This window comes from Canis lupus, chromosome 10, assembly GCF_048164855.1.
Source record: "Canis lupus baileyi chromosome 10, mCanLup2.hap1, whole genome shotgun sequence".
In the NCBI taxonomy this organism is placed as follows: domain Eukaryota; kingdom Metazoa; phylum Chordata; class Mammalia; order Carnivora; family Canidae; genus Canis; species Canis lupus.
The window spans coordinates 35811127-35824342 of NC_132847.1; the positions used below are offsets into that span (position 1 = coordinate 35811127).

A 13216-nucleotide genomic window follows, 5' to 3' on the forward strand; every position below is an offset into this window, starting at 1 on the left:
CAAAAATAAAAATTGTAGCCATAGTGTCAAACAATGGGGTTTTGAAGAATTATAATTGATATTTATTGAACTTACTATGTATCAAACCCTTTACTAAGTGCTTTTACATAGAATCTCATGCAATACTCACCAAAACCATGTGTGGTAGTTACTTTTACTATTTCTATTTGCTAAAAATGAGGAAATTGAAGCTAAGAGATTACGTGCATTCCCCAAGGTCACACAACTAACGAATGGAGCTGTGATATGAACCCAGACTGTTTAATAGTAAAAATATGTTCATAACAAGTGCTATTTTCTTCTGTGTCATTGGAAGGATGACTTTTTTTCCGGTTCCTGTTCTAAACCCCTCTGTCCTTCTGAACATACAAAATTCCTCTATTGTTTCACAATTGAAAGTCAAAGGGTATAAGCCACAATTTGCTTCCTGATTACATTATATTCATATACATCCTGTCAATTACAGTTCTTTACACCAAGCAGTGAGTTGCTCTCTTTGTGTATACAGTGTATGGTTTTTCATAAAAAGTACATGGCATCTAGCCGTAACAATTGACTTGTGTAGCAACTAACACTTCGTGTCATTCGTTTTGTTGATGGTTTTTATTTGTCCTGGAAATAAAGCATCCTTACAATGCTGACCTTGAAGTTTGAGTCAGGAAATTAGAAATATCATGTACAAAGGCACCTACTGTCAACTCAGGACTTTATAAAAATACTCTAACATAACCAATCTGGCTCCTCAGGCCAGGCCAGGCCAGCTGCCCTCCCCTCCACAGGCCAACCCACTGCCACCCACCCACCAGGGCACCTGACGTGGGTCTGCTTCCACCCACTGCACACAGGCTCCAAACCCAGGCACCGGGACAAGCCTAGGCTTTCCAGGCCCTATCTGTCCAATGTGCCCCACTCTACAGCCTCCTTTGCAGGTCAGCCTACATAAGAAAAGTATCTTATGCCCCCATTTTATCACGAAGGAATCCTCTATTATGGATCACTGTTACCAGACCCTAAGTGCAGCAGCCACATGAGTGCCTGGAAAACCATCCTGTGGCACTGAGCCTCTGTTCTGTGATAACTTCCCCCAATTTCACTGTCACTTCTGCTTTCAGGTGCCTAAGGAGCTGTTTATGAGAAATTGCCTCTGCAGGCACTGCCATGCAGGTTTTTTGGAAGCAAAATAGCAAAGAGAGTTGAAAATTGTAAAAAAATTAAATTAAAAAATAAAAAAGACAAATATAAAACTAGTGAAAGGATAAAATGACCTGTAAAGCTGAAATTCTAGGCTTCAATTAATTTCAACCAGTCTCACATGGGTTTGTTTTGTTTTGGTTTGGTTTGTTTTTTGGGGGTTTAGGTTTCTTTTTTTTTTTTTTTTTTTTTTTTGGTTTTGCTCTCTCCAGGTATGTCTGTTTGTAGAGTACACCTGAAGTGTAATCCGTTTCCTAATCTTCTGCTAATGCAAGACAATTCCTAATTCCAACCCACCACCATTACAGTGGCCTTTAATATCGTATTATGCCAATGAATCTGTCAGTTACAAATTGTTACATTCTCCAGACACAAATGATGGGCATAAATTTGGAGAAATCCTATCAGGAAAGAAAAGAGAAATTTAGTAATGGGAACATGCCATCTTCCATTTGATATACGGGAGATTTGCCAAAACAAGATAAGTAAGCTCACCAGAATTTCGACACCTTCTAGGTGTCAAGGATTTTCACCTTTCTTACTAATGTGCAAGTCCTCCTCTTTCACCTCCTAAACTCTCGCCAGTGCTGAGACCTACACTGCAGCCACTGGGAAGCTATTATCCTGCCCTGGAAATCACCCTCCTCATAGTGAAGCGTTTGGCACAGCCTTGGATCCGGGAGCACGGAAGGGCTCTGAAAACGTAATATTTTAATCATTGCTTTTTTAAACATATGCTTATATTGCATTTTCCAGCTAAGGAGTGGTCTCAGCTATCATCTTATCCCACTTACAAAGGAAAGTTCTCAGGCCAACTTGGCAGCTTTGAGCGATTTGGTCGATCTGGAAATCTTTCAGCTCTCTAGTTAACATTCTTCGTGTCCCAATCCAGGTGCCAAAACTTTCGCTGAGCGATAGAACTGCCGCTTAACTGCCTCTCTCACCTGCTCCTGTCATGGAGTTATAACTACTACTATGTTTAGAGCTACTGCAGGAAAAGGATTGTCAAGCCATATGTTGCAAAGTGACTGCTATGTGTCCCTTAGCTGCTTCAGTTGGTGCAACCGTGCTATTTCTCACCCAGCGGCAGTGTTGAGCCCCTTAGATGAAGCAGATAAACCAGGAATTAGCTCAGGACTAAGAGCACAGCCAGGTAATCCATGTACCAAGGGCGACCACACACTTGCTTTGCCTGGAACATCCCAGTAGACACCGATTGTCCATGTATAATTAGCCATTGTGCCCACTTCCACTCTCAAATTCATACGAGTTTGGATAACTATATGGTCACCCTGCTGATGCCTCTAAAAGATCAAGGGACTAGGATGAAATATCTTCAGATGAACACCTACACTGGTGACCACAGTTTGCCTTGCCACCCCCTTGGCAGTTGCCAACAATTCCACCGTTAAAGCATCAAACCAAAATGTACCATAGCTCTAGCATTTATCACACAGTCTGACACAAAGGATATAAATCTTATGATTTTGTGAGATGGAAAAAGGCAAATCACAAGGCATATTGCTCATTCACACGATCCATCTATATCTATTGTATCCCTACCATTCACAGACACTGTACTAGGAACCAGGAATCTACATTGAAGCAGGTGAAGGAGACTCTGCCCTTATGGAGACTGTAGTCTCATGGGAATGGTTACTTTAAGATACACTTTGGGTGCTTTAAGTGGTATAAATATCATGTGTGACTGGGGATACAGAAGGGCCAACTAACCCAGCCTTGAGAAGCATCGGGAGACTTCCTGGAACACATGACCTAACTAAAGGGGAAGAAGTGAGATAGAGGAAGGTTCCTTTCTCCATTTTTTGTACAAAGGCACATGAAGGGAACAGGTAGTCTTCAGCACGTTTCCAGGGAATGCAGAGGGACACAGAGAAAGCTGCATGTGTCATTAGGGAGATTGGACTTGATCCTGGGGCAATGGAGAACCAGCACCAGGCCCTTCATAGAAAAGCGACTTGATCAGATTTGATTTTCGAATGATCACTCTGGTTACAACATCATAACTGTATAAAATTAGAAAGTATTTTGTGTTCTCAGAGAGGGCAGGGGACATTATTTTCGTATTTTATTTGAAGGTATTGAATCATCTATGAAGAATGGTCTCCTTGATAAAGTCAACCATGACTCAACAGTGAGGCACTCTGGCTTCAGTTAGTAGTTCCAGGGTTTAATTTTCTGGTGTCCTCAGCCAAACCACACTAGCCTTAGTTGGACCTCAATTTCCTTGTCTATAAAATATGGACTGTTGTATTCACCTTTCACAGAGAGTGATGTGAGGAACCACTAATGAAAAGCAGCCAACTTAGAAAAAAAAAGACAAGTGTTACAAAAATGCTTAATAAGTCCAAATTACAGCCAAGAAAGATGAACTATGTGTGTGTCAAATGCTCAAGTGTGCAGTGGAAAGGTTTCAACTATAAAATTTTATGATCTGGAGACCCATTTTCACTAGGACTATCTGTCCCAGCTAAATCTGAGGCTGGCGTGACAGTCCTGCTCACCAATTAAGAGATGACAATCTGAAATCACCTCTGCTCAAAGGCATGTTCCTGCATCTCGCCTTGGGCTCACTTCCACAAGAAGCCTTCCCTGAATCTGAGGACACCAGCCCACAATTTATAAAATCACATTCTGAAACTAAGCTCTGGAGGAAATTAATCTGTGGTTTAAATGTGTGGTTTTTTGTTTTTATTTTGTTCTGTTTTTTAAGAATTAGATGGGGGAAAAAGAATTGCATGTAAAAGAGAGAGAGAGACCATTGAGTCTTCCCATCTATATTCTTCAGATATTGCAAAAGACCAAACTCTTTAGATGGAAATAAAAGAGTTATTGTTAATAATAGCCACCACTCATCGAGATCGGGCTATGTGCAAGGTGCTATTCTAAGTATTTTGCAAGCATTAGCTCATTAGTTCCTCTCCCCAGAGAGTTGTAATTATCCCTTAGTATATCTTATTTCTCAAAACTTGAGTTTGGAGAGGCTAGGTCCTGCCCATCTATAAAGCCACAGAGCTTGAATTATATCCTAGGCTGATACAAATTTAGGTTTATGCTCATTGCCTCTGAACTGCTCTATTAAAAGACCTCTTACGCTGCCATCTTCTTGCTGGACTCTTGCTTTGTCACCCCCACCCAGCTCTTCTGCTCATATCATCACTGGCATGTGAAGTTGCCATTTCCAAAATGTGAATCAGTCAGGATAGGAAGGTTAATTTATTTTAGTGGATATGTGTCAGTGACACTATTTTTAAAGAGTACATCATGGCGACTTGCACATCACACAAAATCCCTTCATTGGGTCATGCCAATAAAACCCTAAAAAAGGAATGAGTGATCTGTCCCATTGAACTTGTTCCATCAAGCGCACCTGTCAGCAATTGATGGTTCGCATCACATATTCAACAATATGAGAAACATCCAGAAATTTTTCTGAAAAATGGATCCAACAGGAGGGAATAAAAATATCATTAAAATAAACCGCTTTTGGGTATGAATTGCTAAATTCTATAGTTTCTTCTTGCCATACCACACATCAAAAAAAAAAAATTGGTCGTGATAGTTGTATCAAATCGTACTTTTTACATCAACAGTATGCTGAGTTTTAAAACTGAGTTCCATGCAAGTTCTGCAATTATAGCTCAGAAATTCTGAGCAAAAATATGATTCAAATTCATGTTTAAATATATTTCTTAAATTATTCTAAGACAATTTTAAAACCATATGCATATTCAAATTCACACAGCACACGCACACATCTATGCTGAACTCCAGACTTGTGTATCCAGCTGCCTACTTGACATCGATCTTAACCATAACGTGTGCAAAGTCATAGTCTTTCCTACACTGTCCCCAAACTTGTTCCACCTGCAGGTTCCACAATTCATTAGGTGCAATCCATCCTTCTAGTGGCTTAGTGTCTTTCCTAACTCATCTCTTCCCTCACATTTCACATGCAAATGTACCATCACATGACCAGTTCATATCACCTCCACTGCCCTCACCCTATGTTAGTCACCAGCATCTCTCACTTAGAGCACTGCAACAGCTTCATAATTGGTCTTCTTTCATCCGACCTTTCCCTGTGACCATCTATTCTCAACCCAGCACTCAAATTGATCCCTCTAAAATTAAGTCAGATCACATCTCTGAGATTATTTCTCTCAAAATCTTCCAAAAGGGTATCATCTTATTTTGAGTAAAGCCAAAGCCCCTTTGATGATGTACAGGACTTACTGAACTCATCCTCTATGACTGTCCCCCCCGCCCCTTGTTCACTCCACTCCAGCCAGGCAAGTCCCCTTGCTGTTACTCAAACACCAGTAGGCTGCTGCCTCAGCGCCTTTACACTTGAGGTTTTCGCTTCTTGTTCCTTCCCAGAAAATAAGTCTCTTTCTCATCTGCTTTAAGTCTTTTGTGTGTGTGTGTGTGTGAGGCTTTCTCTAACCACACAATTTATTTTTATTTTATTTTTCTAATCACACAATTTAAAGTTGAAATGTCTCACGTCAACCCCAGTGCTTTGCATTTCTGTTCTCTGCATTATTTTTCTCCACAATACTTACTACTGCCTGGTAGACTATGAATTTAGTATGTATCTGTTCATTGTCTGTCTCCTTAACTAGAATGTAAATTCCATGAGAAATACATTTCTCTTGTTCTGCTGCTCTCTTACCCAAGACATTCTGTAGCATAGATATTTGTATGAAAAAAAGCAGGATAAAGAGATAATGCAACAGCAGTGGGGACATGAGCATGACTATTTCAATGGGGTGTTCAGAAAAGGCTCTTTGAGGACATAGCACTTGAACCTGACTGTTGAGAATAGGCCAGCTATGCAAAGATCAGGTAATAAAATATTCCATGTGTGGAGACTTTAATTCAGGATAGGTTTGAAAACTTTAAAGAATAAAAAGGACCATAGAGGTAAATTATGGAGAAAAAGCAGACACAATTTTTGACAGACCTGCAGCGGTTACTATTTACTGCAGAATTTTTGCTACAGATATAAGAAAAAAGTGTCCCCACATTTTCTGTCTGGTTGTAGCAGCCTAGATTCAATGGAGGACTAGAAGGGAAAAATATGATAATATCAATTCTTAAAAATAGAAAATTTTTGCAATTCATAAATAACCTTGTAAACAGTGAAGACTTGTTTTACTCCAAAAACAAAAAGAGAAAAGAATCTAAAATTTGAGTGTCAAAGTGGTAAAAAGATTAAGGAAGTTGACAGGAGCTGTATCATAGGAATGGTAAGGAAAAGATTGCATTTTATCCTTCTGGTAATAGTGAGTTTTTGAAGCATTTAAGCAGAGGAGTGATGTGATTTGATTTATATGTTTAAAGGATTGTTTTCACTCTCCAAATAATGGATATGGGCCCATAGCAAGAGTAGACTAGGAAAGGAATTAAGAAGTTATCCCCATCTAGGAGAGATATGATGGTGGAGCAGAGTCTGAAAAGTGATAGAGCAGGTACTGCTTAGATTTAAGGAATGTACTGGAGGTGAAACTGCACATAATGGATGCAAATAGTAAAGGGCTTTTATACCAGATACACAAGGATAACCTAATATTTGTAGGTATAGTCCATCATATCAACAGGCTAAAGAAGAGTATCACATAATCATATCAATAGATGCAGAAACACTATTTGACAAAAATCTAACAACTATTTGTGATGAGAATTCTCAGTATATTATAAATAGAGGGAAATTCCCTGAATTTGATAAAGAATAACCACCCCCAAAAAACCCTACAGCTAATTAACATTATACTTACTGATGAGAGACTCAAAGCTTTCCCAATAAGATCAGGACAAGGCAAAGTTGTTTCCTTTCACCAGTGTTTTTCAACATTGTACTGGAATTCCTAGGTAATGCAATAAGAAAAGAAAATATAATAAAAGGTGTGTAGATTGGGAAGGGAGAAATAAAACTATCTTTATGTACAGATGTCATGGTCATCTTTATATACAATCTGAAAAAATCAACAAAAAAGGATTCCTGGAATAAATAATTATAGCAATGTTATAGGACACAGATGCAAAAGTCAGCTTTCTTACATACCAATAGTGAACAAGTGGGACTTGAACTTTGAAATCACAATATCATTTACATTTGCACTAAAAATAAATATATACTTAGATAAAATCTAATAAAATATCTATGATAGCTATAGGAGAAAACTATAAAACATTGACCAAAACTCTGATCAAAATTCTTAACTAAATCAAAGAACTAAATAAATGGAGAGATACTCCATGTTTATAGATAGGAAGACTCAATATTGTCAACCTGTCAGTTCTTCACACTTTGATATATAGATACCATGAAGTCCATTTAAAAATTGCAGCAAGTTACTTTGTGCATATTAACAGACTAATTCCAAAGTTTATATGAAGAGACATAACTAACACAATATTGAAAAAGAACAAAGGTGGGAGACTGATCTTACCCAACTTTAAGATTTACTATAAAACTGCAATAATCAAAACCGTGTAGTATTGATGAAGGAACAGACAAATAGATCAATAGAACAGAATAGAGAGCTCAAAATAGATGTAAATAAGTCATAAGCATAAGCCACTGATCTTTGACAAAAAATCAAAGGCAATACAATAGAGAAAAGATAGTCTTTTCAACAACTGGTGCTGAAACAACTGGACATCCACATGCAAAAAAATGAATCAAAACACAGATCTTATACCCTTCATAAAATTCAAAATTGATAACACACCTAAATATAATATACTAAACTATAAACATCCCAGAAGATAACACAGGAGAAAATCTAGATGATCTTGAGTTTGGTGATGATTTTTTTAAAAGGCATGGTCCATCACAATCCCAGATTTCAAGATATACTGCAAAGCTGTAGCAATCTAAATAGTATGAAAATGGCACAAAAATAGACACATAGGTCAATGGAACAGAATAGAGACCCCAGAAATAAATCCATGCTTTTATGGCCAGTTAATTTATAACAAAGGACACAAGAATATACAATGGGGGGAAAAGAAAGTCTCTTCAATAAATGGTGCTGGAGAAACTGTATAGCTACCTGCAAAAGAATGAAACTGGACCACTTTCTTACATCACACACAAAAATACACCCAAATGGATTAAAGACCTAAATATGAGACCTGAACCAAAAAATTTCTAGAAGAAAATGTAAGCAGTAATTTCTTTGACATAAGCCTTTGCAACATTTTTCTAGATATATCTCCTCAAGCAAGGGAAATAAAAGTAAAAATAAATTATTGGGACTACACCAAAATAAAAAGATTTTGCATAGCAAATGAAACTATCAACAAAAAGGCAATCCACAGAAGGGGGGAAGACATTTTCAAATATATATTCAATAAGGGCTTAATATCCAAAATATATAAAGAACTTATATGACTCAACATCAAAAAACCCAAATAATCTGATTCAAAAATGGGCAGAGGACTTGAACATTTTTCCAAAGATGTACAGATGACCAAGAGATACATGAAAAGATGCTCATCATCACTAATCATGAGGGAAACACAAACCAAAACCATAATATCACCTCACACTTGACATAATGGTAAAATCAAAAACATGAGAAATAACAAGTATTGACAAGTGTGTGAAGAAAATCCTTGTGCACTGTTGAAGGTAATGCAAGCTGGGGTAGCCACAATAGAAAACAGTAGGGAGGTTCCTCAACCACTTAAAAATAGAAGTACCATATGATCCAGTAATTCTACTACTAGGTTATTTACCTAAAGAAAACAAAAACACTAATTTGAAAAAATATATGCACTCCTAGGTTTATTGCAACATTATTAACAATAGCTAAGATATGGAATCAACCTAAGTGTACATTGACAGATGAATGCATAAAGATATGGGATGTGTGTGTGTGTGTGTGTGTGTGTGTTATGGGATACTATTCAGCCATTAAAAAGGATGAGATCTTGCCATTTGCAACAACATGGATAGAAACAAAAGGCATTATGCTAAGTGAAATAAGTCAGAGAAGGACAAATGCCATGCGATCTCACTTATATGTAGAATCTGAACAACAACAACAAAAACGAATAAACAAGCAAACAACAAGAGGAGAAAGAAATTCATAAATATAGAAACAAACTAATGGTTGCCAGAGGGGAGGTAAGTTGGGGTATGGGAAGAATGGATGAAGGGAAGTGGGAAATACAGGCTTCTAGTTATAAAATTAATGTCATAGATATAAAAGTATTATAATAGCATTGTATGGTAACACATGGTAGCTATGCTTGTGGTGAACATAGCATAATGTATAAACTTAATAAATCACTACACTGTACACCTGAAACTAATGTAACATGGTACATAAATTATACTTCAATTAAAAAAAAACTAAAATGGCACAATCCATGAAACAAAGACCCAATAAACTGGACTTCATTTAAAATTAAAAATTTCTGCTGTGGGAGACACTGTCAAGAGAATGAGACTAGGAACAAAAAACATTTGCAAAAGACATATCGAATAAAGGACTGTTATACAATACAAAGGACTCTTAAAATTCAAAAATAAGTAAACAAACCACCAGATTAAAAAATGCTTCAAAGGCCTTAACAGACCCTACAGCAAAGAAAAACTGCAGACGGCAAAATAAGCACACATGAAAAGATGCTCCACTTCATAGTCATCAGGAAAATGCAAACTAAAACAATGGTGGGCTATCATTATATACCTGTAGGATGGCCAAAATCCAGAACACTGACAATCCCAACTGCTGCGGAAGATATGGAGCTATAGGAACTCTAATTCATGGCTGGTGAAAACACAAAATAGCTCAGCCACTTTGGAAGACAGTTCGGTGGTTTCTTACAAAACTAAGTGTACTCTTAGTATGGTCCAGCAATTTTGCTCCTTGGTATTTACCCAAAGGGATTGAAACTTTTATCCACACAAAAACTGGGACACAAATATTTGTAGCAGCTTCATTCACAAGTACCAAAACTTGGAAGCAACCAAGATGTTGCTCAGTCGGTAAGTGGAGACATGAACTGTGGAAGAGGCAGAGAATGGAATATTATTCAGCACTAAAGAGAAATGATCTAAGCCATGAAAAAACATGGAGGAACCCTAAATGCATGTTATTAAGTGAAAGAAGTCACTCTGAAGAGACTACATACTATATATACAATTCCAACAAAATGACATTCTAAAAAAGTCAAAACTACAGATACAGTAAAAAAAAAAAAAAATCAGTGGTTGTCAGGGGTTAGTGTGAAGGGAGGAACGAATTGGCAGAACACAGAGGATTTTTAGGGCAATGAAATTACTCTGAATGATACTGTACTGGTGGCTACATGTCATGAGAAATTTATCGAAACTCCCAGAGTGTACAACATTCTATGGACCCTAAGGAAAACTATGGGATCTGATTGATGATGATGATTCAGTGTAGATCAATTGTAACAAATATACCACTCTTGGGAGGGGGAGTGTTAATAATGGGGAGACAGGGGGTATACGGGAAATGTCTGTACCTTCTTCTAAATTTTGCTGTGAACCTAAAACTGTTCTTTTAAAAAGGTGTATTTTTTAAAATGAGGGACAAAGAGAAAGTAAAGGATAAAACCTAGATTTTTTTATCTGAATAACTGGAAAAATGGTGGTGACAATTCTGTACTGGAAACAAAGGAGGAGAGGCAGGTATTTGGGACTGGGGCAAGAGTTCCATTTTGTAAATCGCTCCACAAATGTTAACCCTTTGAAGACCAAGAACATATGTCATAAACATGTGACTGCCAATTTTTCTTTTTTTTTCTAGACTTTAGAAATAAAGACTTTAGACTTTTGAGATAATATTTCTCCTTCTGTCTTTGTGCATATCCTTGCATTGTTCTAAATTCTTTGGCATATCTATGCATACAAAGAAGTACACTCTGATAGAAATCACTTAACTGTCCAAGGTATGCTCACATTTAAAAAAAAAAAGTCAGTCTTGGGAAGGTAAAGGACTGTCGGAGGTGGGGTTGCAAGTTCCACACTGGTACGAGTATCTACAAGCCCTGCAGCAAACCCCAAACTAAACCTTGGAAGAGGATAGGTACATAGAAATTCCCAAAAAAAAAAAAAGAAATTCCCAGACAGGTTTAAAGCCCAGATAGCAGTGACACTTGTCCTTCTGATTGAAAACCAGATTGCAGAAAGACCCAACTGTCTGTAGCATCCAGGGCAGATGGAACCAGGAAGGTAAGCTACAAATAATCTAGCAGAAGAGCACTGAAATTATGTTGAAGTGGTTACTTCAACAAAATGCTTCCCATAGGCCACAGGAAAACACAACCACAGGACAGAAGAGAGAGGGAGCAAAGGGAAGGAAAGAGGCTGAGACGACTCGGGAGCTGAGCCTAGAGCAGCCATAGTCAGGAATGGACTGGAAGTGAATGACCTGGGTGAGCAACCAAACACCAGTTAGGGAAACCAGTGGGAATGATTGATGATGGGGAACCAGTAGTTCTTCTCCCCACTCTGCCTGGGCACTATTTAAGCATTCAAGAGATACAAACACAACCCCGTGGGAGGAGAGAAGACTTTGCATTACCTGAAATTTGCATAAAGTCTCCTGGAGTAATAGGAGGCTTGAAATACAAAAATAAGTCCAATTAGAAAAAAACAAAATTACATATTTCGCACTCCTGATTATATAGAAAACCTTATACAATATTTAAATGGTATTAGAGTTTTCCAAAAGACCTGAATTGGTTTAGATTGACAAGGAATGTGAGCAGGTCCTCTGCTCAAATTCACTATTCACCTTCAAAACAAAACTTTCCTATTGCTCTTCTTTCAGTCTTATAACTCAGAATATTTGAAACATATCTTGGGAATGCAAGGTGAGTTTTTTAAGTTATAATCTGAAATTATTTACATGTGTGGATCAAGATTTCCTTCATAACGCCAACTAAAAATAAGATGTAGATGCAAACAGGAGGCTGAAAAAGGTATAGGACTGGCACTGATTTAAGTATTTATGTCCATCAAAATAAGTACACGCTGTTTGTCAATTGACTTTTTAATAATTGATGTGTATTTAAACTTATCAAATGCTTTTAATTGTAATGGCATTTGGAATATTATTTTACTTATTTTACAAATTGGAATGGTTTGAAAATGTCATTTGAAAAAGCACTGCTGCTAAAAATATTTACAAGATACTGTCCTATACGATATTAAAATAATTCGTTTTAAATACAAGATTTTGGCAAATATCACCTTTATTATGTGAATGGTTTCTATATGTCATTATACACATTAGCTTAATACTACTAATAGTAATTATTTTCTTTTTGTATTGTAAGAACACTTAACATGAGATCTACCCTCCTAACAAAAGTTAAATATACAGGACAGTATCGTTGACTCTCAGTACAATATTATACAGCAGAATTCTAGGCCTTATTCATCTTACTGAACTGAAATCTATTCCCATTGATTAATAACTTCCTAATCCCCCTCCCACCTAGCCCTTGGTGACCACCATTCCACTCTTTACTTCTATGAATTCGACGGTTTTGGTACCTCATATAAATGGAATTATGGAATATTTGTTTTTCTGTGTCTTGCTAATGTCACTTAGCAAAATGTCCTCACACTCCATTCATGTTGCCACACTGTAAAGAATTTCCTTCTTGTTTAAAGCGGAATTGTATTTCGTTGTATGACTATACCACCCTTATCCATTCATCCATCGTGGACGTTTGGGTTATTTCCACATCTTAGCTGCTGTCAATAGTGCTGCAAGGAATATGGGAGTGCTAATATCTCTTGAAGATTCTGATTTTTAGTCTTTGAATGAATACCCAAAAGTGGGATTGCTGGCTCATATGGTTATTTCTATCCTTAATTTTTTGAGGGACTTTCACAGTGAATAACTATTTCTTGATTGGTGCTCTGTGCAAGGAACAGTGCTAAGAATTTGCTTTTATTTTCATAATCTTCTTCTCAGCTCTTTGAGGCAGATCCTACTGTTACCTC

At 37.2% G+C, this 13216-nt stretch overlaps 1 long non-coding RNA gene across 8 annotated transcripts in view; it reads right to left on the reverse strand.

Moving 5' to 3' along the window:
* LOC140641460 (uncharacterized) overlaps nt 1–13216 on the reverse strand; it is a 178953-nt gene that overhangs the window by 156795 nt on the left and 8942 nt on the right. For all 8 annotated transcript variants that reach the window (XR_012037976.1, XR_012037973.1, XR_012037977.1 and 5 more), the window contains exon 2: nt 6993–7082. This is a non-coding gene — a long non-coding RNA (uncharacterized lncRNA). The remainder of the gene's footprint in view (nt 1–6992; nt 7083–13216) is intronic.